Raw genomic sequence first — 27,468 nt, forward strand, 5'->3', positions numbered from 1 at the left:
GGAAAAACTAATTTCCTGCCCATGATGCATAGGTTTTCAGGCTTTTTAAAAAGTACTCCCTTTTCCTTCCCTGCTGAACCGTGTCTGTCTTCTGTAGTCACTGCTTATGTGTTTTTCCTCCTCGTGGAAGCTTTCCCAGACAGATCCCATTTGACTCGCTCATCTCAACCACTTTCCAACCCAGTTAGCATTTAAATATGCATAGAACAGAAGGAGACACATTATAAACAGTGAGACACAAATTTTAGGAAAAATTTCACAAATACTGCTGAATCTATGCTTCTGAAACATTAAACTCCTTTAAATTAGTGCTCTCTGAAACCAAGTTCTCATTGAGAGGCTCTATTTAAGTGTTTAGACTTCTGTGCAACCCCCAAACATCTGGCATCATTATAAAAGAAGATGACAGAGCATTAGTAGGTGATAGCCCTGCATGTTCACCAGAGCTGTATATTATTATCTGGTTTTATTATCCCAAGGACCCAACTAGATTAAAAAACACATTGTAAAAGAAGTCTCAGAAATGGAACATTGCCAATTGGGAAATCTGAACATTTTATCTTCGTTGTAACATAATTGACTAGTTTCCAAAGTACATGAAATTCAGGTTAGCAAAATCTCACCAAATCTTTTCAAATAATAAAATACTTCAAAGGAGTTTCATGAGTAGATCACAGGTCTTTGGGTCATCAGTTTATACTCATTCCTTACAAAAGAAAAAATGGATATGAAATCTAGAATTTTTATTCTCACAGAAAATTTTGAACTAAAGATATACTGTCTCATATTTCACACCCAATTTTATCTCAGGAGCAATAAGGAAAAGCAGCTTTAAATGATGCCAGTTCCAGAAGAGTAAAGATCAAACTGTTTGCAGGTACTGCGAGAGCAATCTATGTTGTGGTTTGTCTGGAGGTCTTCTGTCTTCAGAGGTGGGGATTTTGGAAAGTCATTTGATCATGAGGTTCTACTGTCATTAGTAATTAATCAGCTGATGATTTTATAGCCTGAAAGCACTATTAGAAGGTGGGGCCTGATTAAAAGGGTTGGATCACTACGAGTATGACCTGAAGGAGGATGTTCTTGTCCCCAGCTCCTCCTCTATCTCTCTCATTCTGTCTGCTTCTCCACTGCCATGCTGTTTAGGCTTGGAGTCAGCCAACCATGGACTTAACCCTCTAAAACACTGAGCTGAAAGAAACCTCTTCCCCTTAAAATTGTGAGTGCTGAGCACTTTCTCTCAGAGCAAGAAAGTGACAATGCAATCTGATGATAGGAGGTAGCAGCCTTTGTCTAAATCATGGTAAACTTAGAAAGAAACACATCTCTGCTACCAAGTCTGGTGGCAAAAACTTGTATTCCCAGAACTCTGGGAGACTGAGGATTGTAAATTTGAGCTGGGCAACTTTGCAAGAGTCTGTGTAAAAGTAAAGTGCTTGAAGGCCCTGGGTTCAATCCCCAGCACAAAAACGAAACAAAACAAAACAGTCATTGTTTGATTGCTAATATTTTATGTTTCGATTTTATAACTTGAACCACTACTTCTAAGATAGCAATATGTAATATATTAATTAGTGTCCATTTCTTACTTTTTTAAAAAATTGTGTATTATTTCTACCTATTTTTCTGTTTTGCTTTTTAAAATAAAAAAAAAAATTAAAAAAGAGAAGAAAAGATGTTTCTACTAACCAAATAAGTGTTTTTCAAGAATAGGATGCATTTCCTTGAAGGCGTGGGATAGTTAAGGTATATTCAGTTTTATGACAGATTTTAGACACTGGATAATTTGTAAAAATGGGATTTTATTTCTTTATAATTGTTTATATTGTTTTGCAACCTGGAAAAATGAGATATATTTAGTAATCATAGAAAGAGGAAGGAGATGACATCTCAGAGGGCAACATGCCCTAGGCAGGGACAGCTCTGCTGAGGGTGCTAAACTCTGGAGGCCAGAGTTTGAATAAACTTCTAGATTGCAGTGTCTAGATATTTCTAAACTGTCTCTTGATTTCCTTTTGGTTCCTCTGCAGTGCTATAGAACTTGCATACTGAAGCTAGGCGAGATGCAGGGGGAAAAAAATAAAAACAACAACTAATATGGGGACCTAAATACATAACAACAGATTTAAAAATTCAAATAATGCAGCTTTTATCATTATTATTACTGTGATTATGTGTACATAACATGAAATCAACTACTAGGTACGTCACAGAAGTGGAATCATACAGTGACTATTTTTTATGCCTGGCTTACTCAGGATAATGTCTGCCTTCCTCTCTAAGGCTGACCAATATTCCATTCTATGGATACAGCATCTTTTGTTTATCTGTTCATCCATGAATTAACACGAGAAGTGTTTCCATCTTTTGGATACTGTGAATAATACTGTTATTAACGTAGACTGTAAAAATAGCTGTTTGTAACCCTCCTTTTATTTCTTTTAGGTATATACCAAAAAATAAATAAATAAAAAGGATTGCTAGGCCCTCTGGTATTTCTATTTTTATTCTTTTGAAGAGCTGTTGTAGTATTTTTCACTATGGCTGCACCATTTTAAATATGCACGAACAGTGCACCAATGTTCCAACTCCTGCAGATCCTTACCACTGCTGGTTATTTTCTGGTTTTTGTCTCCCTGATTTCTTGGGTAATTGTTATTGGGTGAGGTGCTAGCTCATTGTAGTTTTGGTTTACATTTCTCTAACGACCTGTGATATTAGCATCTTCTCACATGCCTCTTAGCATTTGAATACCTTCTTTGGGGAACTATCTATTCAAGTGGTTTTGCTTGTGTTTGACTGGTGCAACTCATTTAAAAAAATTATCATTTTTATCTACTTAGGCATATGATTAAGATTTGAAGAAAAAGTTTCACTGATTGAAAAAAGGAGAAAAGCTTAAAATGATTAATCTGTTCCATGTTAGACGCCAAGGTCCTCCAGCTGAGCTCAGAAGCGAACTTTGAGAGTTCCACGCTGCCTTCTCCAAATGTGCTTTTCAATCGTCAGAGCTAATTTTTTTCCACAGCACTGATGTGCACAGGGGCTTTGTTTCTCACTCAGTCACTGTGCTTGGCAGTGTGTCAGTGAATTAGAATTCCAGATCACTTTTCTGGAGATAGAGGTATCTCAGGAAAAATGTTTGTATTCTAGATTGTCCTCTGCTGTAGAGTCTACAAATGTAGTGTGCAAACTAAAGAAGAAAAAGAGAAAAAGCAAACAAGGTCCAAGCTCATCTCTAAGCTTTGTCTTGACCAGAAAGTGTCTGTAACAATCAAGTGTCTCTACCTTTCACTTTTACTAAGGAAATAGGTTCAAATGTTGATATGAATAAATTTAAGAAAAAACACAACAGAGATGGGGAACAGAGCTTGAGTTGGATCCATCACTTGCTTCCTGTAAGCCCTCCCCTGTCTCTTGAGTAGCCCAATCTGTCACCGATTGGAGCCAGTCCGGCTCGATTCCTGAGTTACTGGCATTGGGATCCCATTCAGGTCTCTGAATGATACCCATATTTGAAATTCGGGAATGAACATCAATGAAATCCAATGCTGGTTTTATGTCACTGCTGAGTTCTTTCCTAGTCCAGAGATGGCCACTTTCTGTGAATCCAGAACAGCCTGACTAGGCCACATTGTACCAAAGCATTATATTTGGTTTCTCAAGTCCTTGGGTACCAGCTGAATTTCCAAATGTGCTCCAAGTGATCTAGTTGTCTAGGTGTTTTCCAGAGCAGAGTATTAATGATCATGAAGTACAGGGTTAACAGGGTATTACAATTCATGGACTCGCTTCCTCCAACAGGTCTGATGTTATAAACTCTTTCTCTGATAAACCTTCTGTAGTAATGTCTTTTTTTTCTTTTTGAGACGGGATCTCACTATGCAGCTCAGGCTGGCCTTGAGCTTGCTTTGTAGCCCAGGCTGGTCTTGAACTTGCAATGATCATCCTGCGTCAGCCTCCTGAGTGCTAGGATTAGAGATGTGCACCACCATGCGTGGCTCTGTGTTAATTTCATAGGGTGGTTCTAATAAAGTATCACAGACTGAGTGACTTAGATAGTAGAAATTGATTGTCTCACATTTCTGAAGGCTGGAAGTCTGTGATCAAGAAGTTGGCAAGGCCAAGTTTCCTCTGAAGGCTATTTCAGGCTTCTCTCTAGCTTCTGCTAGAAGTCTGTGGCAGCTTAAATTAACTCCAGTGTTCAAATGACATTCTCCGTGTGAGCTTTTCTGTGTGTCTAAGATGAGTGTCCCCCTAATGATACAGGGGAACAAAATTTCCAACCTATTGCATGTCCTGAATGAGTTCATGTTCTCTAAAATCAAAGAATGAATTTTAGGAACCATGGAGGTTAAGAGCAGAAATATTTATTGAGAGAAAGAAAGCTTCTGTCAGAGATAGAAAGGGCCCCGAGTGCTAAGGATTCTGTCTTTTCTAGGGATTTTTATAGAGTAAAACCATAAGGTCAGGAGGGTCTATAATAGGGTAAACTGGGAAAAAGTGAGGCAGACAGGCATGAGGTGGGACAAAATTATGGTCAACCAATCAGATTAATTGTTCAGGTAAGATTGACCAAATCAGGAACAAATAGGGAAGCGAGTTACATAGCAAGTACATATTCATTATGGATCAATGACTCTTCCTGTAGGGGGCTGGGATGGTGAGTCTTGGCTTCTCAAGGTGATCCATACCTAATCCTTAAAGTTTATACTTAAGGGCGTGGTTGTATTTATTTTGCCTTCTGTCTTGAGATATGGCCCACAGCAAGAGGTGCCTGTCTCCTCCAGTGTCACCAGACTCTATCTATGCCAGCTTCTTCAAGCGCCTAGCCTTGTCTGACTGCCTGTAATATTTCTAAATAGTTCAGCTGCCTGTAAGACCAAGGCAGTAATCATGTTAGGTTATTCTGATGGTTTCATTTCAATTTGGTTACCCCCTATAGAGCCCTTTTCTCCAAACGAGGTCACCTTCAGTAGTACTGGGGGGTTAGAACACCAACACAACCTTTTTTTGATGTGGAAATAGAAAGGACTTCTGTTTAACCCATAACACATTCCAGTAGGTTCTACTTGCAGAATCTTAGTCTGAATTCAGAAAGGTCAAAACCCAGGTTCGTTATGACCTTCTCTGGGTTTGAAATGTTCCCCTATAAAAATGCAAACTGAGGTCAAGACTGTCTTCTACCTCAGAAATCTCCCACATTTAAAATTGCTTATTTCCTTTATCTAAATATCTTGCCTCTCTGTTCAAGATTCTCTCAATAATGGGTGAAATATTTGAAAAAATATTTGAAACCAGTGACCTAGGACATGGTCTGGAGGTTCTAACAAGGCTCACAGAACTGAAGGGACGGGAGGCCATCACACATGAATGTTTCAAAGGCAGAATTTAACATGGATCCACCAACACTCTCTCTCCTCCTCCATACACATCATGCGCCTCGGGGGTGCGCCTCTGTGTTAATGACAACTTTTAGTCCCCAAAGATATCACATGCCAGCCTTCTCAACCCTTCAGCCTCAGCCTGGTGCCTGAGTACTCTGACCCCTCTTTATCTCCCCAGGAGAGCCATTCATGCACAACTACAAATGTTGTCCTTGGTGATAAAATTATCCTGCAAGGGCTGGGAAATCCACCCCACACAGCAGGCAGCTCTCAACTGACAATGCGGTTTCCAGAAAATACTCCCTGAGCAGCGATTAGCACAAGTGTGTTTTTGCTTACATCTCTGCACACAGACACAGTAAGTCTGGGAAAGTGGAAAGGACACCTGGCTATACACACACACACACACACACACACACACACATTCTCTCTCTCTCTTTTTCTCTACTGACATCTGCAGGAGAAACCAGTGGGAGGGGTTAACATGTATGTCTCCCTGCTGAGAGCGCAGTTTTCCATTTTCTTTTTCCGTTTTTAACTCTACTCCCTTTTCATTGTGGGAAAATATAGAACTGTAGAAATGGATAAAGAAAGTATAAAGAAAAAAACCATCCACAATCTTGCTACAGAGGCAGTTATTGTGCCATTTTGGCATTTTTTTGTTTCTAGAGTTTTTTCTAAGCCATTGTATTACATAGTTGAAATTCTATTGACTATGTTATTTAAATCCCACTTTTTTTTTGTACTTGATACGCTCTCAGCACTTTGCCACCACTGTCCATCAGTCAGCCTCCTAGTGGATATTATTTGGGAGACTGGAAACTCATAGATAAGACAGAATCATCTTGGTGGTTTTCTTTCACACAGACTTTGTCTTTTTTTTAGCTCCAGGATGGTAGTGGTACGTAGCTGGGATCTTGCTTACCATACATGTGTCTCTCAAATTGCAAATTTCCTGCCACTTATTGAAAATTAGTCAAGGAACTTCATAATAGTTCTGGTAATGGAGTGAAACTCTGAGACTCTAGTCTGGGGCCAAGCATGATCAACATTCCCATGGGCATCACCAATGTTCTTGGCTTCTCAGCCACCAGGACAAGTGATAGGAATTGGAAAGAAGTGACTTGATTCTGTCCAAGTGTCCTGCAGACATGGAGAGAGCTCTGTAGAGCAAAGCCCAGCTCGGGTGCCTGAGTTCAGCACAGTAGCCCCCGCCCACGTACACATCCCATCCATAGCCACTCTGCAAGGAATTCATTCATAACTCTATAGTTTAAAGCCAAATTGACAGAAGTGTAGTATTGCTGGTGATTTGCTCAAAATACTAAATTCAGGAGGGGAGCAAGCTAAGATTATAATCCAAATCCAGTAGCTTTTTATACCATACCCAGTTGCCTCTCAAGGTCACCAAGAACCCTTCTTTCCTCAAGGCAGCTAAATATACATTCATTCATGTTGGCAGGCTTGTCTCAAAAATGAAGAACCTAGGGCGTGGGTGGTATGGTACATGATGGGGTATGACAGCCTCCCTGCTGGCCATGCGACAGCTGAGAGCTCTCCGCGGGGTCCTTCTTGAGCCATTGCCCTCCATAGCTGAAGAGAATGGCCTCCTTGAAGTCAAGCCCTCTCCCCAGAATTAGCCACCATTTAATTCTAGACCACAGGGGAACCGCACAGCCTGAGTTCCTGCGCTCCTGTGCTCAGAGCGGGATGACCCTGAGGACCACCCAGACTTTAGGTCAGCAGAGGCCTTTGCTGCTTACACTCATCTCCTCCCTCTCTCTGGTCCTCCCACCTTCATTCCTGCATAGGTGTGGATCTTAACATCACCTCTTCAGAAATCTGCACACGCACCTCCTCCTCAGGGCTTAACTGAGAACATGAGACAATCATCTACACAGAGGATGAAAGGGTCATCCTCTGTGGCCCCCCTGTAAGTCAATGCACTCTAGCACTCGAGGCTCTGGAGAAAAACATGTCTGGCAGAGGGACTGGGGACTCCAGAAAAGAACAGGCCTGACTGTGTGGCTGAGTTGGTGCCCTCTGGGCAGCTGGAGGTGTAACTGCAGCACAGATCTTGGAAGCGTCCCCATCTGTGCTCCCCTTCAGCAACAGGAACTCCTTCACTCTACTCCCAAGGTTCTGACAGCTGCTCTGGGACAGGGCCCCAGCAGAAGCATTTAAAGAACTCTTCCTAGGTAGTTCCACTGTGTAGCTACTGATGGTCATTTGGCTACAGAGATGAGCAGGCAGGGGCGTTAATACTTACTTCCTCTACCAGTTTGCTCTGACTGCAAGTATTCAGCTGTGGTCCCCATCCTCAAGATCATTTCTTGGCCCTGGGGCTGTGCTTACAGGGGAGCCCCATCTCCTGACCACTGAAGTCCAGGTGACCTTGTGACGGCACAAATGTCTGGCTGGGCCTCAGTGTACATGCGCTGATCTACACAATAAATCACTTATAATTAACCTAAGTCCAGGAAGCCTCAAGACAGGATCCCTTGGGATGCTTGTTAAGCCCAAGGATTCTTTGCCCCAAACTCAAGTTTTACCAAAGCAGAGTCTACTGTGAGACCTGGGAAGGTGCATTGTTTAACACACTCCTCCAGTGAATGTTGTGCAAGGAAGTTTGAGAATTCCTGCTGAAACACTGCCCGGTACCCTTCTCCTGTGTACTAATGCAAAAGCTTTGCTTCCTAAGCCGCAAAGAACTCTTCCACTCCTGTGTTTCTTAAAGCGCTCTCCATCTGCTAAAGCACACTCCAGAGGAGGGGTTGCAGGTTCCCAGGGGAACAGATGAGCTTGTCAGTGAGCTCTGAGAGTCCTCTTCAGCAAATTCCTTCTAGTTAGTATCTTCCTTTCAGCAGGATGGTAAACATTGTTTTTGAATTGGCCCAAAGTTTCTTTGGTCATTGTACAATGGAATCGACAGTTTTGTATAATGGAAGGTTAACATGATGAACTGGGAAAGAAAAGAATGAAGCTTGATCAGTGCAGAAGCAGCACTGGCGACTGAGTACACTGTCCTTCTCTACAGGCGTAGCCCATTGTCAAATGATGGTTCTCTCAAGATACACATATGGTTCCCACTTGAGTAAACAGTAGGTAATAATAGCTGTACACACACCTCTCCAATGCACTGTGGTATCAGGAAGGCACAAATATTCCTTCAATCACACATCTTGCCTTTGTGTCATCACAATAGGCCCATTTTACTGAAATCTGATCTGCCTGAGGCATCTCTAGGGATTTGTTACATGTAGGATTTGACAATTTTAACTTCCTCATTTAATTATCTGGTGATGGCACCAGCATCCCTAGGAATGAAATTCTGTTGATTGCCTGTCTCAGATGATGTGTCTGTGGGCACCACACTCAGGTCCGCACATACCCTCTGCTGTCCAAGCCTCGGTATTCTCCCTTCTTTCTTCTCCAAAGTCCCCTTTTCTTTTGCGGATTCATCTATTTGCTGTATTGGAGTTTGTTTTGTCACTACCAAGACTGGCTGTAAAGGAGACAGCCTCATCCTCCAAGGCACATCTTGCTCATCACCTCGGAGAACAGAAAGGGCGAACCCAGAGATTCACAGGAAGAAGTGGCCTGGACCAATCCTGGCCTTCCAAAGTCATCTGCCAGTGAGTAACTCAGGGGACTCAGACCCATTGGGCCTGAGAGCCTCTCTGTAGGTGCCTCACTGAGAAGGTCATCACAGTTCCATTTGGATTTGTCCATTTGCCAGCTGGTGCCCTACACACCCTGTCTTTTTCACCCCAAATGCCAGTCACTACTACTTCGCTGGGTTTTCCCCAACCTGTGTGCCAAACTCTTCAAACCATTCTACACTAATTCTGAACATTGCTAATCTGTACCTGTCCCTCCTCTACCCTGTTCCACACCTTTCTGGGGAAGGAAAAGCTTCTTGGGAAGTCTCTGAGTTAGCTAGAAGGTGTTATCAGAAAATAGAGCTTCCTGCCAAGTTCCTTGACCCAGGCTGCTGCTCATTAATTAACCTGTAAACCCTCTTGCCTCACATTCCTGAGAAGTCATTTACTATAAAATACAATTAAGGAAGTATCAAGATGAATTCTGTATTTTGATGCAATGGATTGACCGAGTCTCCTAAAGTTACATGTTAGAAACTTAAATCTCTGATGCAATGGTATCAGAAGGTGGGGCCTAATAAGTGAGAAGCCCACAAGGGCCCTGTGTTATGGATTAAGAACTGGTGGTCAACTTAACGCCAGCTGGATTACATCAGCATGGCATTGGGCGAAGATGCTCCACCTGAGGAAAGTTGCCAGGCTAAACAGGTGGAGAAGAAGGGAGGTGTGGAGGGTTGAGGTGTTAAGGAGGCATTGTGGGTTCTCCTATGAGTTGCTATCTGAGCTGTTGGTTCTCCTGGAGAAGCTTTGGTCCTCACATTGAGCATTGCTTCCTGGCTCCGGTGGGGAAGACAAGTGCTGCTTGGTCTCTGGGATGAACTCATCACGCTGCTTTCTAGCACATACCCAACTGTGCTTATTGTCGGAGGAGCTCGGGCCTCCGGACATCACTGAGGATGGCTATGGTACCTTTCAGGATAGCCTGGTGTTTGTTGTGTGACTTCTCAGCTCCAGTGTAGAACCCTCATCCCACTAGCAAAGCTCCTTCATCCCGCTGGCATGGACTTTCTGGCTTCCACGGCTGACCCTTGGGTCTTCCCAGCACGGATCCATAAAAGAGACTGGCATGAGTCCTTCCTGTAGGCTCTGGACCTCCAGTTGGACTTGTGGGAGGCATTGTCCTGAGCTCTGGGTTTTTATCTCGACTCATGTGGGACATTGCCGTGGGGTTTAGGCTCTTGACTAAATAATCTATGTCTTTGGTGTTGTGGATAGATTTCCTGCATTTTCCTGTGTTAACTCCTGGTGACCATTATAAAAATATTATAAACTCCATGTCCTAATCCTAGTTGTTCTCTGTGTACAACCTTTGACTATAACACCCTGCTCTTAGAAATGGGTTTTTGTCACTGTGGGAGTGGGTTAGTCATTGCAGGTGTGGATTTGTTTTAAAGATGAATTCTGCCCTCTTTCACTGTCTCAGGAATGTACTCCTTTCCTTCTCACTTTCTGCTGTGCAGAGACATAGCCCAAGGCCCCTTGCCGTTTGCTATCTCCTTGATGTTGAACTTCCCAGATGCCAGACCCTGAGCCTAATAAACTTCCATTGCCTATAAATTACCCAGTCTGTAGATACTCTCTTATAGCAACACATAACAAACGCAGGTACCTGTCTCCCCAACTCTGGTTAGCAGTCCCAGGTCAGGACATGGTTCAGGTCCACTGATTTTCCTCAGGTTGCAATGATAGTGACCACCCTCAGATTGTGCTTTCATGAGTCTGGTGTGTCCACTCAAGGAACACATCCTGAAGGGTCCTAAAGCATGGAAAAGAGCAGAGCCAGAACATGCTCCTTTCCGAGTGACCCTTCCTGCTCCTTCAGAGCAGGCAAGATGTGTGTCCTTCCAGTCCCTTTCCACCGTGGCCCCTGCACTGATGGAGGGAAGGGATTCCTTTCCCTTCAGCTCTTCCATTCTAAGGTTTCCCATCAGTCACAGAGCTAGTTTCTTTGGCTGGTGTTTCAGGTCTTTCTACAGACAAACACATAGGACACTTTGGAGACAAGAATATAATGCCAGTCTCTATTTCCTTCAGTACTTAGAATTTGCTTTTTTATTTATTTATTTATTTATTTATTTATTTTGATACTGGGAATTGAACTCAGAACCTTGCCCTTGCCAGGCAGATGCTTATGTCACTGAGATAAATCCTCGACATCAATTACTCATTTTTAAACCCAAGAAAACAAGAAAACGAGTTCCTTTTCCCAATCTAGACATTCTCTTGGTCAGCATCAGTCGTACTTCTAAGGCCTGGGTTATCCTCTGGTTTCTACTATATAAGCCCCAGTCAGCCTCCTAACCTGGGTTAGGTTAGGTTCTCCTAAATCTCTATCAGTCTAATTTACTAAGTCTAATTTCACTAGTATTCCTTTACTGAATGTTTATTGCCTACCAGACTCAGGATTAAACAATTTTCCTGATTTTTTTCATGACACCTGTGAGTTACAATCTATCATTATTATCATTTTGGTGTTGAGGAAACAGGCTTGGTGTTTAGGTAACTTATTCAAAATTCTACAATAAGTAATTGGCAAGGACAGCCTGATTTGAGAACTCAAGTGTCTATATTGTCCTCTTGAAGTTAATGTTGGAATATTCACTTATTTCTGAGTTAAAGAGCATGGCAAGACCTACACTTCACAGAGGCAATTGGAACCCATAGGGTTCTTGTTCTAGGGATCAACTGATCAACCACCTCAACCCTCCTTCCAACAGTGGTTTCTTGGGTCTTTCAAGTCAGTTCCAGATTCTAGACTGAAGACTGTCTTTAGCTTATTTGCCTATGAAAAATAATTATTATGGTCCAAGATAAATGAATGGCCTACCTCTTTACCACTCACTTGATTTATGAGCTGACTAAATACCAGACAGATTTGTTGAGCACCTTCTCCGGGTCATGTATTTGCTAGGAGTTTGGAATATAGAGTATATATTATCCATGCCCTAGAAGTAGCTTATAGACCAGCTGGGAAATGATCAAGTAATACGGTAGCTTATGTGAGAGAGCGAGAGATGACATGATTCAGAGAGGGGAGAAAAAGAGATCAGGGGAGATTCCACTGAGGATAAAGTCAAATTGGACTGACTCTACTGGTTGGCTACTTATGGCCAACCATTATCTTTGATAAGTTATTTACCCTTTCAAAAGCATACTCCCTTTTGTGCAAAAATGAGGCAACTACACCTCTCTCATAGGTTTATGGGGATTAAATTAGATGCTGTGTACATATAAAAGATTATCCATGGCCTATACATGGTATCCTATGAGGAAGTAATCGTAATACAGGCAGTCGTTAATATTTATCAAACATTTGCTCATAGGAAATAAAAATAGCAGTAATATTTGCACTAATGGTGATTAGGGTTTGAATGGGCAGAGAGAAGATGCTCTAAAATTCTACATAAGGAAGTAACATAACTGAGGTCACGGTATTTTAGCTACTTTCTTATCCTGAGCCACAATACCCAAGGCTCACCACTTCAAAGAGGAGAGGTTGATTTTGGCGCTTGTTTTTAGTCCCTGGCCAGGTGTTTCCAAGACAAAAGATGGGACATCAGGGGGGGGCACGCCCATCCAGGTCATGCCCCGCCCCGCCTCTTCTGACAGGTCCCCTCGTCCTGACAGCAAGGCAGCTGTACATCCCATAATCTAATCACCTTCACATTCCCAATCTAAACCATAACATTGGGAACTTAGACGTTTCTGGGGATCATAAGCACATGGTATGGGGGCCGAAGGGAGGCACTGGCTTACTGTTATAAATCCTCGAGGCTTCACTGAGGTTTGGAGCTCACTTCTCTAATGTCGCTCGTCCAAACTTCCTATGCTGGAGAAGAAGCAGCGTTTCATATAAAAAAAAATACACTACAGATGAGAGGAAGACCCATGGGCACTGCCAGAGAGGCAGGCTGGCACCGTCCTCTGAAGGAACATTTTAACAACAGGAATCGAAGGGATTTAGCTCAGTGGTGTAAGTGCCTGCCTGGCAAGAGCAAGTTGAGAGTTTGATTCCTGGTACTGAAAAAAACAAAAGAAACAATGGAAATCAGAATCCCTCACAGTGGCCAGAGCTCAACCGAGTGATTTCACTGTTAGGAATTTACCATGAGAAATTCATCAGCACCATTTGGAAAGCTTTGTGTGAAAGCAATTGTTAAGGCCAAAAAATTAGAAATAATTAAATGTCCAAAAATGCAGGAAGGTAAACTGTTCTAGAATTCAGGTTAGGCAGCTCACCCCACAGAAAAGCCAGTGCCTGGGAGATGAATGTTAGGGAGAAAGAAAAAAGACTTTATGGAGGATGCTGGTAATTTGCAAAGAGTATCTCCCATATTACTGTCCCAGCCTTTGGGGATGTAGGAGTGTTTATATGAGGAGGAGATGCGGGTGTCCGGCAGAAAGAGGTATTTCCCAGGAGCTGGAGTCAGTCTTTACTCACTGGGTGTGGAGAACATCTTTTTTTTTTTTTTTTTTTTGTCTTTTTCATTTTTATCGGTACCAGGGATCGAACTCACTTGTGATCATTGTTATACCTTGAGAAGAGGAAATTTCTCTTTTGGATCAATTCTTATAGTCAGCAGCAGGTAGCTGACATCAGCTCAGAAAGATAAGCAAGTTCACAGGAATTCAAAATAAAGACTATTATCTGCAAACGAGAAAGATAACTGGGAGAGAGCAAGACCTTTAGCCTGGGAACCTTTGTAACCTGTTAGGCAGCGTCAATCAGAAGTGTCACCTATAGGAAAATTAGTTGGAGATTGATAATATATTGTTCAGCTGTTGAGCCTCCATAAGCAGTGACTTTTAAAATTAAAAGTGAAGCTAGAAGATTTATTTAGGTTTTCCCCTCAATTGCAAAACAATAGTGCAGTTAAGCAAGAGAATACTATTTAGGCATTAAGAATCATAGTGATGGGGCTGGGGATTTAGCTCAGTGGCATAAGCACCTGCCTTGCAAGCAGGCAGTCGTGAGTTCGATCCCTGGTACCGATAAAAATGAAAAAGACCAAAAAAAAAAAAAGAATCATAGTGATGAAGATGATATGGTGATTTAGAAAAATGCTCAAGGTCTAACTTTTAGCAGAGAGGGCAAGATACAAAGCAGTATTAATATAATTTCAGTGTTCTAAGAAAAAATAGAAAAGGGCACGTGAGAGACAGGACAAGCGTGATCCCATGGAAAGTAAGTTTAAATGAGAAACGCGAGACTCTTAATATTTCCCATCAGAGGCACATAAGTGTTCAAATGATTTCCATGGGAAGAAGGACGAGGTCCCCAGAAAGCAATTTGAGAGAAAAAAGAACTATGGCTAGAAACAATATATTTAGGTCACTCTAGAGCTCAGGCCCTCATCGAGGGAGAGCTTTCTCAGAGAGGGTTCGAGGTACCCAAAGGGCACAGAGGATGCTCTGTAGACACCTGAAAGACATTCCATGGCTTCCCAGAAGCCTGAGAAGTCTGCAGGGAAACAGCTCCAGGCCAGTGCAGTAGGCATAGAAATGCTGGGTTGACCCTTTTTCCCTGCAGCTGCAGTCTCCAGTGTCTAGAATGTCCCAGTCTGTGTGTGAATGTCTAGGAAAAAAAGACAAAACCAGTAGCTGTTATTTTTAAATCACCCCTGAATTCTGTATATTGCTTGTGCCTACCTGCGCCCCTCCTGCCCACCCGCCACCCACTCATTCCAGATTCTCACGTGCATTTGGCTGTGCATGTGAATGGAAACCCTGGCTTTTGAGAAGGTCCTGTCATCTAGGGCACAACAAGAAACTGGGGTGCCGCAGGCCTGTGGGTGGTTCATGTCCACCCAGAGTGCTGTCCATAGTCAGAAAACTCTGGCTGGCTGGGACTCAGGCCCTTCATGCCTTTATATACCAACAGAAATCACCTAACTCTGACAACTTTGCCTCTGCCACCCCAAGATTGCATGCACCACATGTAATCTGTGAGATGACCCATTTCACAACACGGCAAGGTCCCAATATACTATTTACCCTGCCACGAGAGGGCATTTTGTTGCATTTTACACAAGCATTTAATTTAATCCTTTAAATTAACATGGGTTTGTTTTCTTATAAAGGAAGAGAATGAGGCTTATCAAAATTTCCCAGCCTGACAGCAGTTTACTGTGGGGTGCCCTGGAGGATTAGTGTGGGAAAGAGTAATCAAGGGAACTTCTAGGTGTCGGTGATGCTCTCTGTGTCTTAGCCTGGGTGCTGGTATTATAGATTTTATTTTGGGAAAATTTATCAAGCTTTCACTAGGATTAATATTCTCATACAATGCTCCTTGCCTGGGTCCATGAGCTGCACACTTCTGCTGTCTGGCTCCGCTATATCCTGCCCTTCCCTGGGAAGCTTTTCATGTACCCCTTCCCTCAATCAACTGAGGTAAGGTTTCCTTGTGTTAGGGTCTCCCTGAACCAGCCGGCCCTGAGCCCAATGAGACTATCGGGAAGTTTTGTGGCCATTCATTGTTTGCGCCTGTCTCTAGTCACTCTAAGCAACAGGTATGCTGTGTCCACCAGAGTCACTGCCCAGAGTTTGAGCCCTGGTATGAGTGCCTCATACCAAGAAGCTGTTTATAAAGCAACAAGGAGGGGAGTAGAAAAATAGAATGGTATTCAAGAAGGAAAGGAGGAAGAAGAGGAGAAGGGGAGGAAGAGCTTTGCCTCTGAAGTTCTGGGTATTCCGAGGCCTAGCTAGAGACAGGGGCAGGGAGGACCCAAGGCTGCATTTTCTTGAGTGAGTAGAGTCTCCTGAAAAAGTCTTTCCTCAGGAAGGTAGGTGGTTTCAAGGAGTGGCCTGTGTTGCTAGAGGACAGTGGGGACGCTGAACCTAGTCTGTCTCCAATTCTCTTCTAGCCTAGAGGAGGGTACAAGGAAGAGCTATCTGTCTGTCACTTTCATAGACACAGAGACCAAGACGTCAGCTGCATCTGGAGGGATGGCCTGACTCTGCAGAGGAAAGGTAGATATGCCAGGGCACTGAGGTAATTAATGGTTGGTACTCAGCAGGGAGCTAGGGTCCTCAGTTTGTAAACATCCTCATCTGTGCAAGAGGAGGGCGGGGGAGCAATGTGAGTGCTATTCCCCACTGGGGAAGGGGGTGGCCTGCTTACAGTATAAAAGAGAAGAGTCTTGTTCTCCTCCTTTTGCTCTTATTGCTTTGTTGTCTTTTGCCTCCTTAAAGTGTTGTCCCTATGCCATGCCACTCTGTCTTGGAGCCAGTTGATTATGGACTGAAACCTCCACAAACTGTGAGCTAAATAAACCTTTCCTTCCATAGCTTGGGTTGTCAGGTATTTTGTTTCGGCAATAAGAGAAAAGCAACTAAGACCAATGATGATTGTTTTCTCATCCAGGATCAGCACTTGAGGAACAATCTGGCTGGGCTGGCCATACCCTCTCTGCACATTGGTTAGATGTGGGAAGTGATGGTGGAAGCCTCCTGTGCAGGGAAGGGGACTGAGTCCCTGTGAGAAGGGGCAGCCATGATGAGTCCAGGGCAGGAACCAAAGGACCCTGCATCTCAGAGCAGCTCATAAAGTGATGTTCATGTTCTGGTTCCTTCCAAGCAGAAGTCCAACTGAGAATATACTGCTGGGTGTCTCCTGAGTTACAGCCAGGCAGGTGTCTTCTGGAAAACCCAAGTCACTGATAGATTTTAAAGACCACATGCAAATGGAGAGAAAGACACTAAAGAGCCAAAGAAGCCAAAATCCAAATAACCTCTTGGACTTGCAAACAGATCTTCCTCATAATGCACTGATTTGGGCCACTATCACAGTACAACTATTCCCCAGTGACCTGTCTTTTGGCACCAAACACTCCATCAAGAGACATTCATTTCTCTTTGAACTCAATACTCCCTGAGACGACTCTAGGGACAATGGCTCCTGCTCTTGGGGAAAAATATTCTGTGATGTGACAGAAGAAAACACCATCATCAGTATGCCAGAAAACTTTCAGTTATTTCCCTTGAGGTGTCATCTTAATATAGACCTGTGTAGGTGGGGCTTTATAAAGCATTTTCTCACCATTTTTTCCCTGAAATGATGGCTTTCAAACATTTGTGATGATATACCATCTTAGTAAAATTTTTCTGAATGGTACCATTTTCATTAATCCTATTTATATAATCATGTGTGCACTGTTCAGTGTGTTTTTATAGTGAAAGTTCTAATAAAATGTGGCCCAACTTATGCCATTAAGCATATATCAGGCAGAGGGCAAGCATCATAGGCCCTCTTTTCAGATAAGTAACACTCAGAAAAGAAAGGACTTGCCTAGGTCAAAAAGCCAGAATTTATAGAACCAGAATTAAGACTCACTTCTAATCAAATCAGTGCCCCCATCCCACCCACTGTGCTGTCTCCCAGGGTGATTTGAGCCACATCTCACGGGTGCTTGGATTCTTCTTCCCAACTCCCACCTCTTCTCACCCATCCCAGTTTGGATTTGGAACATTCATAGAGTTTATGACAATTTGACAATTTTCCCATTTTTCCTGCCTTATCGGTTGCATCATTACCTCCTTCAATGGAGGGTAAACCATATTATCAGGGTTCGAGATTCAGGAATCATGAGCTTTGCCTGTGTTAGCTGTTTACCCCAACCCCTTAAACAGGAATGATGCCAAAACCATTCCAGGTCTCACCCTGCCTGATGTTAATCCATTCTGAGATTTATCTATAAAAAGAAGACTTTAATTCTAAAGTAGAGAAAGCGTGGGACAGGATTTTCCTTGAGTGACCATGCTGGATGGGGAAGACATATGCTTTTCTCATGAAGAAAACTTGCTTCCTTGAATATTCTCTCGGCACTTCCTTTGTGTTTCTAGAAAGGTTTTGTACAAACACAAAACCCCTGAAGCAGAATAAAGATGAGGACACGGGCATATTTGGAAGCAAGCAAAACCACAACCAAGACAGCTTAGCTGTCCGGAGCTAGGGTTGTTTAGGAGAGACTTGGGGCCAGGTAGGGGTCGTGTGGGATGGAGAAGCTGGGGGATCTTACTGTTAAAATCCAGAACCCTTTCATATTCTTATATTCTCATATTCCCTTCCTCTTTCTCCTCCTCTCTCTCTCCTGCCAGGGCTAAACACCCGAGTCACTGTTTAGCTAAGGTGGAGCCAGGGCACCTGGTGTGCCCATATAAGAAAGAGCCCATGAGGTGGCAGTCAGCCGCTGTTGGCACTGTGCTTGTGTCACAGTTGCTCCAAAGAGCCTGTACTGCCCTCTGCCCTCCCCTCTGTCACTTTGTATCCCGCAGACTCTTGTTGCTGAACCTGTGGGACCAGTCCAGCCCCCCTCATCCTGCTGCATGAGTACTGCTGAGCACCGCTCCATCAGACGTACCTGTGCAGGACACAGGTAAGGTGTGAGTGCAAGTCTCTTTGGGCTCTGGAGTGAGCCAGTCTCCCAAATGAGTGACCTTCAGAATTTTCCAGGGAGTTGCTTCAGATGCACCCCCACAGGTATGATTTGGTGTAGCTCCGTAAACTGGATATTTCTGATTCAAGTGTTCCAAAAAGATGCTTTAGGAAGAACAAGGGCAAAAGATAATTTTGACTTTCTAAGAGAAGCTGATCAGAATTTTGTACAGTTCATGCAAAGAAAGGGTTTCTCAATCCTGAGTCACCTTTTCTTTCTGCTCAAAGTTGCAACCTTGAGAGCACCATTGACCACGAGACATCCCCTCCTAGCAGATGTTGTGTCTTCTGTGATCACTGATGCCTAGGGTTGGATGCATGGTAAGTATTTTTAAAATATTGCTAAAAGGAAGAAATGGACCCAGGCCTTCTGTTTTCTAACAGTCTAGTATACCAATTACATACAGGAGTGAAGGTGAAATATCTGGCCTGATCACAAAAGCCAGATCACCATCACTTCCAAAACGCAGGTGGTTCCCACACCTCCGTAGCTGTACCGCTATCTTGTACTGCACTGCACATGGCTCTGTACCTGCTAAGTTGTATCATCTCTGAGATGCGGTGATGTTCTCTGGGAAGCAGTTCTAACCATTTAGTTTGAAACCAAGCTAACTAGATTAAAACAAGGGCAAGCGTTTTCCCTTTGTGGTTATGGTGGAGTTACTGTCCTGAGTCACAAGCAGAACTTTGCTTCTGCCCAGCAGACACTAACTGGCATTCCCTCTGGAACTGCCCCTCCCGTACTCAACTTGACATTCTTGCTTGTGGAGGGAGGGAGAGCGTGTGAGGGTGGGAGGCTGTGCATTGATCAGTACCTCGACTGATGAGAATATAATGACCTACCAATTGTGTAATGGTTAGCGGTGATACGTGGCATGACCTCTCCTAATTTGTACCTGGGAAGAGTGACTTACTGTTAAGCTTATGCCATTTATGTATGTGACTGAGCTGGAATTCTCCTGTAGCTTTTTCCCCTCCCCGTTACTGGTTATATTCAGTGGCCCACTTGGAAGAGCACCTTAGAAGGAAAAGCATTATTGGGAAATATATAAATGAATGATACACATAGTGACATGGAGGGTGTGCTCTGTTGGATCTCAGTATAAATTAGCTGTGTGACTTTGAGCATGGTATTTTATCTCACTGGGTCCCTATTTTATCATCAAAATGCAGTACACCAAAATCAGCCTCCTAAGATTGCATGAGTTAAATGATGTTTATGTGTGCAGTAGTGGCTAGTACTCGGTAAACGCTGAAATTTTAGTTATTATTATTATTACTTTGGACTGAGTTCACCGTAAAAGGCAGCCAGAGACCAAGTGGCAGTGCTACCGCACAGACCTGTTGGGAGATACAATCCCGGAGCACAGAGAGGGAGGGGAGTGGGAAATAAACAGAGGAGGATGGGAAGTGACACAGGCACCCCCTGGCCTCCCTTCACAGAGACGTAGGTGGCCGCTTGACCAAAGCAGTACGTCTCTGGCTCTCCAGAAACACCGTGTCTTAGCGTGGCCCATCAGACAGAGTGGACAAACAGTGCACAAGTCGGTTTCTCCTGCCTCTTCTCCCTCCTTATTCCCACATTGGTGCGCCTGTGCCCTTTGGTCCCCTTGGCACCTGCAACCCAGGCCCTGTTCCTTGAGGCTGGGCACCTTCTCTGAGTCCAGGGGCAGAGCCACTTTCGCAACTAGGATAGAAAGAAGACCAAGTGTCTAAAAGAGGCTGGAAGAACCCAAGACAGTTCCGTTGCTATGTTCAGTAAAGCTGGAGTTACCATTATTAGTGTTTTCTGGACACTGCAAAAGGCACTCGTGTTTCCTGTTGACACCTCTCCCCCTCCATGAGCAAACCATGAAGTTTCCTCAGGTAGGCTGTTCCAGCCTGTCATTGCTCAGGGCTCTGGAAGCCTGAACTTGCCCTAAGCTCTCAAGCTTTGTGCAGTGGCACATGCCACTGATAGTACAGAAGCCCAAGGCTGTGCAGAATCCAGGGAAAATACTGGTCCCAACAACCCTTGGGACTCTGCCTCTTAAACAGTGTTTCCCCAAAAACCATGCATAGAATAAGAGTTCTGAGGGCTGCTGCTGAGGACTCCTTGGTGGAAGGCTTCTATGATGAACCTTTGGATCACTGTGGCCTCCTGACTCTCTCCTTCTCAGATTGTGATGACTCAGATTTGCATATAAAGGCTCTTAGAAAACCAAAGCAGTGGCACTGGTCTAGCTGAGTGCATCTACTGCCCCCCACGCTGACTCACTAGGAAGCACTCTTGGTCCTACGGAGACCTGGTTTCCGCTCATGATTCCTGAGACCCCAGGGACTCTACTATGGACTTCCTTTTCACTTTGCATAAATATTTTTTGAATAAAAATATAAATGAGAAGATTTTTCAGCAGTTTTTCAGTGGAAAATTCACCCATTGCCAAAGCTGATTCTCCGGGAAAATCCGGGAAAGCTCAGCCAACTGTCTGATCTTAGTGACCAAGACAGTTGGACATGGGATCCTGAGGGGGACCCTGTACTCTTTGATGCTCATGTTGAAAGGGAGCTGAAGGTCATTTTCTCAAGACTCTGCATTGCCACAGAGACAGTCTCTTTGCTGTCATTTGTTTATGGCTGCATCTGATTTGGAAAGACATAATAGAGGGATATGGACCAAAGGTTTGCTCCATCGCTGCTTCCTCTGGGGAGCTGTGTGTGAGATGAGAGGGGCATAGCGTAGGTAACAGAACAGGACATAACACATATCCCACTGACACACGTGTATTGATTACATATACCCCACTAGACATTACAATATACATCTGTGCATTCTGCTTTCGCAAATTCAACCAATCATGGGTCAAAAATATTGGAAAACAGTTTCTGTACTGAACACAAACAAAATTTTTTGTCATTATCCCCTAAACAATATAGTATAACAATTTTTTGTACTGAATTCACATTGCGTTAGACATTATAAGTAATCTAGAAATGATTTAAAATACACAGGAGGATATACATAATTATATACATAAATTAGTAACAAATATATTGATATGCATATTGATTATGCCATTGTGTATTGTCGTATGCATTTGTCCCACCATACCTACATTATCACATGAGATAGGACTGAAATATCTGGCAAATGTTTAAATTTTTAATTTATTACATAAAAGACGTATTTCCATCGGTCCCTCTCAACATACTCTCCCTCATTTCCAACACACTTGTCCTGTCATCCTTGCCACTTTCTGAAGCATTTCTGGACGTCCTCTTTCGCGAGTATCTTTGCAAGTTATGTCTGCAATATGGTGACTGCTGCTGTCTAGTGTCACCCAAGAGAAGGACCTGGTAAAAACATGACAGTGTGTCCCCATCCACCTTATTTGCTGGATTTGCCACCATATGTCTTTTGACTCTTCCTTGAAGACAGAATGACCACAAAAGGTAAATATTTTGCACTGATTCAGAAAACTCCAAGACAATGCAACTAAAGATAATCAATAGAAGAAGACTTCTAGAACTACCTTGCAAAGTGATAAGAAAAAGGAGGTAAGTGTGTTCGCAGAAAGGGAGCGATTAATGGCAATGTTTTTTACTGGAATAAATTATTTAAATTTTACATATTCTCATTTCTTTAATCATACCTTTTGAAGAGGGACTAAACATGCTTGTAGCTGGGTATTCACAGAGAACTTGGAGCCCTGTGAACCCCATGGATACTGAGGGACTAAACATGCTTGTAGCTGGGTATTCACAGAGAACTTGGAGCCCTGTGAACCCCATGGATACTGAGGGGTGCTATGACTGATGTAGCGGTCTGGTGATGGGCTGCCTCTAAGCCTTTTTGCTGGGAGACAGTAGTGCTTTGGGGTTAACACCTTTACTCTGCCGTATAGTCCCCAGGGTGCCTTTGCTTTCCCTCTTTCCTTTTGGCAGTACTCTGTCCTCTGACCACACCCACCTCCCAGCCCTGAAGAAGGGGCCCAACCTGGGTGTCCCACCATGCAGGGAGGACCAGCCACCCTATCATACCGGTGGGCTAGAGCCACTGTCCTGAAGGCTCCATCTGGATCCAGTGGACTCTCGGGGCTTGAGGAAGCAGAGCCATAAGGTCCTAAGCCACAGGGACACACGCCCTGGGTGCCTTAGTGGAACACTGTCTTCTCCCTAGTCTACACATTCATCAGTAGCAGCTGAAAACCAGCTGAACTACATCATTTAGCCCCTTCTCAAAAAGCACCAGCTTCTTTTCAGGCATCAAAGCTAAGAAACCTTCAGGAGCCACCACTTAGAGGAGGAGCCAGAGCAGAGGCTTTCTGAATGAGCTGTTCCAGGGACCCTAGTGGCTTGGCACATGCCATCAACTCGGGGCTATCCTGATCCAGTGCCACCTTTTCCTTACCTAACCCTAACTCTAGCCCTAACCTGAATCCTACCCCTAACCTTCTGTGATGGCAGGATGCTCACATACAGGCTGTATGCTCAGTTGACTGGGCCAGAGAACCAACTGCTGGCTCCACAGTGGTTTCCTCTCCTCTGTGTGGTACCCTAAGCATCTCTGGGGTAGGGATCACTTAAGAGTTCCACCTGGGATGCACAGCAGTTGGGTTTTCCTGCTGCGGTTTAGGTATTCACATCTGTGAGATAAAGAGGCAAGTGACAGTGACACCCTAGGGTGGCAGAATGGCATGCAAATGCCTTCCCTGATGGCTCTTACCCTCCCTTCACCGTGGTCTCCCATGCCACCTCCTTGTCTTCACAGTCCCCTCCTCTCAATGGCTAGACCTAGCTTCCTTCCTCTCCCGGGACTCTGCTGAGTCCTCCAGCCTCTTTCTCTGTGTGGTCCCTTTGCCACTGACTGCCTCATCCCTTTTGTTTCTCTTTGTCTCACTTTAATGAGAAACTAAAATAGGCCAAAAGAACAGTCCTTTAGGAATAAATGGAATATTTGAAAAATGTCTTCAAAAGGAAAAATGGAAGGAAACTAAGACAGACCCTGAACGTGGCCCTCTCCCATTCACATCTTTGGAAAGTGGGCAGGTGGGGTTCTGGGTCCTGTGCGAGGTGCACTGATTGGATGCAATAGCTCTTAAGACCCAGCTTAGTGCCTGGTAGTCCCTACTTCTATGTTGCTCTAATATGCTTAAGAGAAAATCTGAATTAGTTACATAGGAAATGCTTATCTTCTTCATGGGAAGAAACCACCTGTACCCAGAAATCTAGGAAAATATCAAATATCATGCACTGCTTTTTTGCTTTTTGGTACTGGGAATTGAACTTATGACCTTGCACCTGCCCGGCAGGAGCTGTGCTGCTGAGCTAAATCCCTGACCCTATGCACTGTTTCTGAGATGCATATAGTCGTAGTACCCCAAAGAGGACTCCACTTTGCCGCTAGAACAGAGTTGAGTTATTCAAGAGCTTTTAAGATTTCCTTTAAAGTGAATGATACATCAAAGGTCTCAAGAGGGGGGAGAAGGGTTCTTTCTGGCAAGCCATGTTTCCTTTTCCTGTGTTGGCACGAGATGGACTTAAACTTGATGGAAAGAAATAAAATATTGGCTGGGTTCCTATTTGATTACTAACAATATTATATAGGGTGCAGAAGAACCCACATTCTCAGTTCCAGAAACACAGACTGTTACAGGTAAAAGGCCCTTAGAGCGTAAGCACAGACTTCTGAGTGTTCCAAATGGGGAAACTGAGGCTAGAGAAGGGAGCGATGTGACCAAAGCTCAGCAACTTTAATGAAGCTACGTGGGTCCTTTGGGTAAAAGGAGGGGCTGTGCCTTTCCTGTCTGTCATAGCAGACAGCCTCTGCGTTCTGCTGCCTCATCCTGCCAAGCTGTGGATCTGCTTGGCAGCTGGTCCTGAGGTTGGACCCAGTCACTGGCAGGCGAGGGGAGTTCTATTCCGAGCGCTGGCTTCTCTGGCACCCGCTTCAGATTTGGGATGCTTGACGGCTTTCTAAATCTGATGGCCCAAGGCAGGCTTTTTTCATGTCTCCCACATTCATGGCCTGTGGTAGATTAGAAAAATGATCTCAGAGACTGAAAACTGCTTGCTTCTCCAGCCCCTTCTGGGCCAGGATGCACAGTGCAGGCTTCCTGAGCCTGGAAGCTTGGGTGGGGTGGGGGTCTTCTAAAAGTGCTGATGAAACTTCTGTTTGACCTGAAGTTCCCATCTCTCATTCTGCAGAGTGAGCCCTGCATGGTCTTCCTCTGAAAGCTGCCTTTCTGGGGACACAACCCCCACCCATTTCTTTTAGGACACACAGCGTGGAAACACTGAGATGACGGAGGTGTGGGGACCTAGGGATGGCACTCCTCCTCCGGGACGCAAGTTCCAGCCCCCAGATCTGACATCGGTGTTGGTTTCTTGCCAAGACCTTGCCCACCAGCCGTCCTTGGAAGGGGCACAGGTTCTCTACGTGCTTTTGCTGCCTCTCCTCCCCTCTCTTTCTCTTGCTCTCTCTCCCTTTTCCTTTTTTCTCTTTCTCTTTTCTCTCTCCTTGGTCCCCTCTCTCTTCCTTGCTCTCCTCTTCTGTCTCTGTCTCTCTGTCTCTCTGTCTGTCTGTCTCTCTCCTTCCATCCCCTCCTAGCTGTCTGACTCTCCTCCTCCTCCTTCCCTATCTCTGTGTTCCTCTCTCCTTCTCTCTCTCTCTCTCTCTCTCTCTCTCTCTCTCTCTCTCTCTCTCTCTCTTTCTCTCTCTCTCTGTCCTATCTCCCCTCTCCTCTCCCCGCCACGCCCCGCAAAAGCCCCAAGGTGTGCCTAGGTGGCAGAGACCTCAAAGCGCTTCTCCCCCGCCAGAGAGCAGTTAAGTGCCTTATTTTCTCCACTCGGGTGGCTAAATTATTCTCCATGTGTTAAACAGTGTAATTAAACACATACACACGAGAGTGCAGGGGGCCCCTCCCCCACCCCTCCTGGTTCCTTGTCAGCAGAGAGAGTGTCAGCCCCAGCCTTCAAGCTCTGTTAGTTTTAATTTGAGTTGTGGAATTAGTAATGGGTTTTGCTAGAACACTGTTGTGGGAAATAGATCGCTCCTCGTGCGGGGTTTGGGCACCATTTCAAATGAGTATTTGTTAAGGGGAAAACCGTCCCCTGTCGTGTTCTGCTACATTACATCAGATTTATTTCTATTGTTCTGAAAAACACCAGCCAGGAGAGGGCTGAGCGCATCACTCCTGGGCAGGCAGCAACTGCAAGCTTCTGCCTGTTTCTTAGCTGATTGAAAACAAAATGCAAAAACGAAGTCACCCTTTGTGGCCGGGATATGCTAAGCACGTCTGTCCTGCAGGCAAAGGCACAGGGACAACCCGGTTTCTGAGATACACGGGGAGCTGAGGGCCTGGGTCCTGCCAGTGACACAAGGGACCGAGAGGTTTGGTGGCATGAGGTTCAGATGCTGAAATAGGCAGCTGAGTAGAGGGAGCCCAGCAGGCCAGAGGTGAAAGGGGTCCGGGGCGCTAGGATTCTTTCCCACGGTGCCTTTATGGCCTCCTTCTCTGCCACACTGGCTCCTCTGCAGGGCTCCTGTGTCCTTCCTTGTTCTGTGGCATACAGGTCATTAGCAGCTCTCTTTTAGCTCTCTGTCCAAAAAGGCAGCCACTAGATATTTATATTTATATTTAAATGTAAATGAAATAAAGTGAGACCCACTTAAATTCAGTCTCTTAGTCACAGTAGCCAAATTTCAAGCGCTCCACAGCCACATGCAGCCGGGTGCCACATCTTGTAGGACAGCAGGAGTATAGAACATTCTGCTCATTGTAGAAAGTTCTACTGCAAAGCTCTCTAGTCAGAATCACTACCCCTCCGCATCACTCCACTCCTAGATCTGGAGTCTAGTTCCCCGCTGAGGAACACCCAGCTTATGGGTGCTTCTTTTCCACTCAAATCCTTTCCCACAGAGGGTGAGCACCCAGAGTCTCCACCAGGCAGAGGGATGTGAGGGTCTGTGACATGGGAAGAAAGGATTCTGGGGACCAGGAGAGACCTGATGCTATCATTCCAGGAGACCAACTGGTGTCTGCAGTGTCTCCACCTAGAGTGGGGACCCTGGTCACTAGGCTCTAGTTCATGGCCAAAGCAATGAGCCAGGTGGGACACCTGAGCAGTTCCTCTGGGGGTGGTGGTCACAAGATTTACTGTGTGCCACGCCAAGCCCTTTATAGGAATCTGGGTTGTGTCCTCAGACAAGTTGCTGCTAACTAGTGCTAGGAAGCTGGTTTTACTATCTCCAGCCCATTTTACATATCAGGAAAGGAGGTTCAGATAGATCAAAGATAGATCAGCGTTCAAAGGCTGCCATCAGTAAGTAACCTGGACTGAAACCCAATTTGACCTGTTCGTAACCATCATCCAGCGCTGCCTCTTTTATTCTTTTTTCATTCTTTTCTTAAAGGACAAGGCACTGCCTAGTTTTCCAAACCGGAACCTAACCTTGGGAACCAGAGATGTAGGGTGGGAAACCTCATTTCTGGCCCAGAGATATTTTACTGTCTCAGAGCAGGATTATTCTGGAGAACAGAGCTCAAGGGCGAAGAATGATGAATTCTGAGGGCTCTTCCACCTGCTTTTCTCCCAAGACTTTCTGTACATCTCCAGCTCTTCTTCCCAGGAAGTGCTTTCGGGGCTCCTTGTCTATTTGGGATCAGAGCAGTCACTGCCTGCTCTGGGTATCTGCAGGCCAGCTTTGACTGCCAGCATGGTGCCGGCTGCCCTGGCTGTCTCTATGCTATTTAACTCTCATCTGTGGATAGGACTGAGAATGCTGGTGGCCCCTAGAACTGAGCACAGATGTCAGGGTGGATCAAAAGCAGCTTTCAACATGGAACTGGCACCAGCTGGAGCCATGCTGCATTGGGAACCAGAGGGATAGGCAGGAGTGGGAAACGGCTCTGGAAGCTGCTCTGAATCTGTCGAATCTTACACAGTTTTGTCTCATTTTAAACACAAAGTAAGGCATGCCAGCGTTTCATTGTTGATATCCATT

General features: G+C 44.6%; 1 protein-coding gene across 11 annotated transcripts in view; it reads left to right on the forward strand.

Moving 5' to 3' along the window:
• The first annotated feature begins 18,247 nt into the window (after positions 1–18,247).
• Capn13 (calpain 13) overlaps positions 18,248–27,468 on the forward strand; it is an 80,986-nt gene continuing 71,765 nt past the window's right edge. For 10 of the 11 annotated variants that reach the window (XR_010040907.1, XR_010040908.1, XR_010040910.1 and 7 more), the window contains exon 1: positions 18,248–18,423. The gene's annotated coding sequence lies outside the window, so the exon portion shown is untranslated. Of the gene's footprint in view, positions 18,424–18,710; positions 18,804–27,468 lie in introns of all 11 variants that reach the window. The other variant, XM_063230285.1, reaches the window with a different exon arrangement.

The sequence above is a fragment of the Cavia porcellus genome, unplaced genomic scaffold, assembly GCF_034190915.1.
Source record: "Cavia porcellus strain 051 isolate PalLab524CR breed Dunkin Hartley unplaced genomic scaffold, mCavPor4.1 scaffold_1, whole genome shotgun sequence".
In the NCBI taxonomy this organism is placed as follows: Eukaryota; Metazoa; Chordata; class Mammalia; order Rodentia; family Caviidae; genus Cavia; species Cavia porcellus.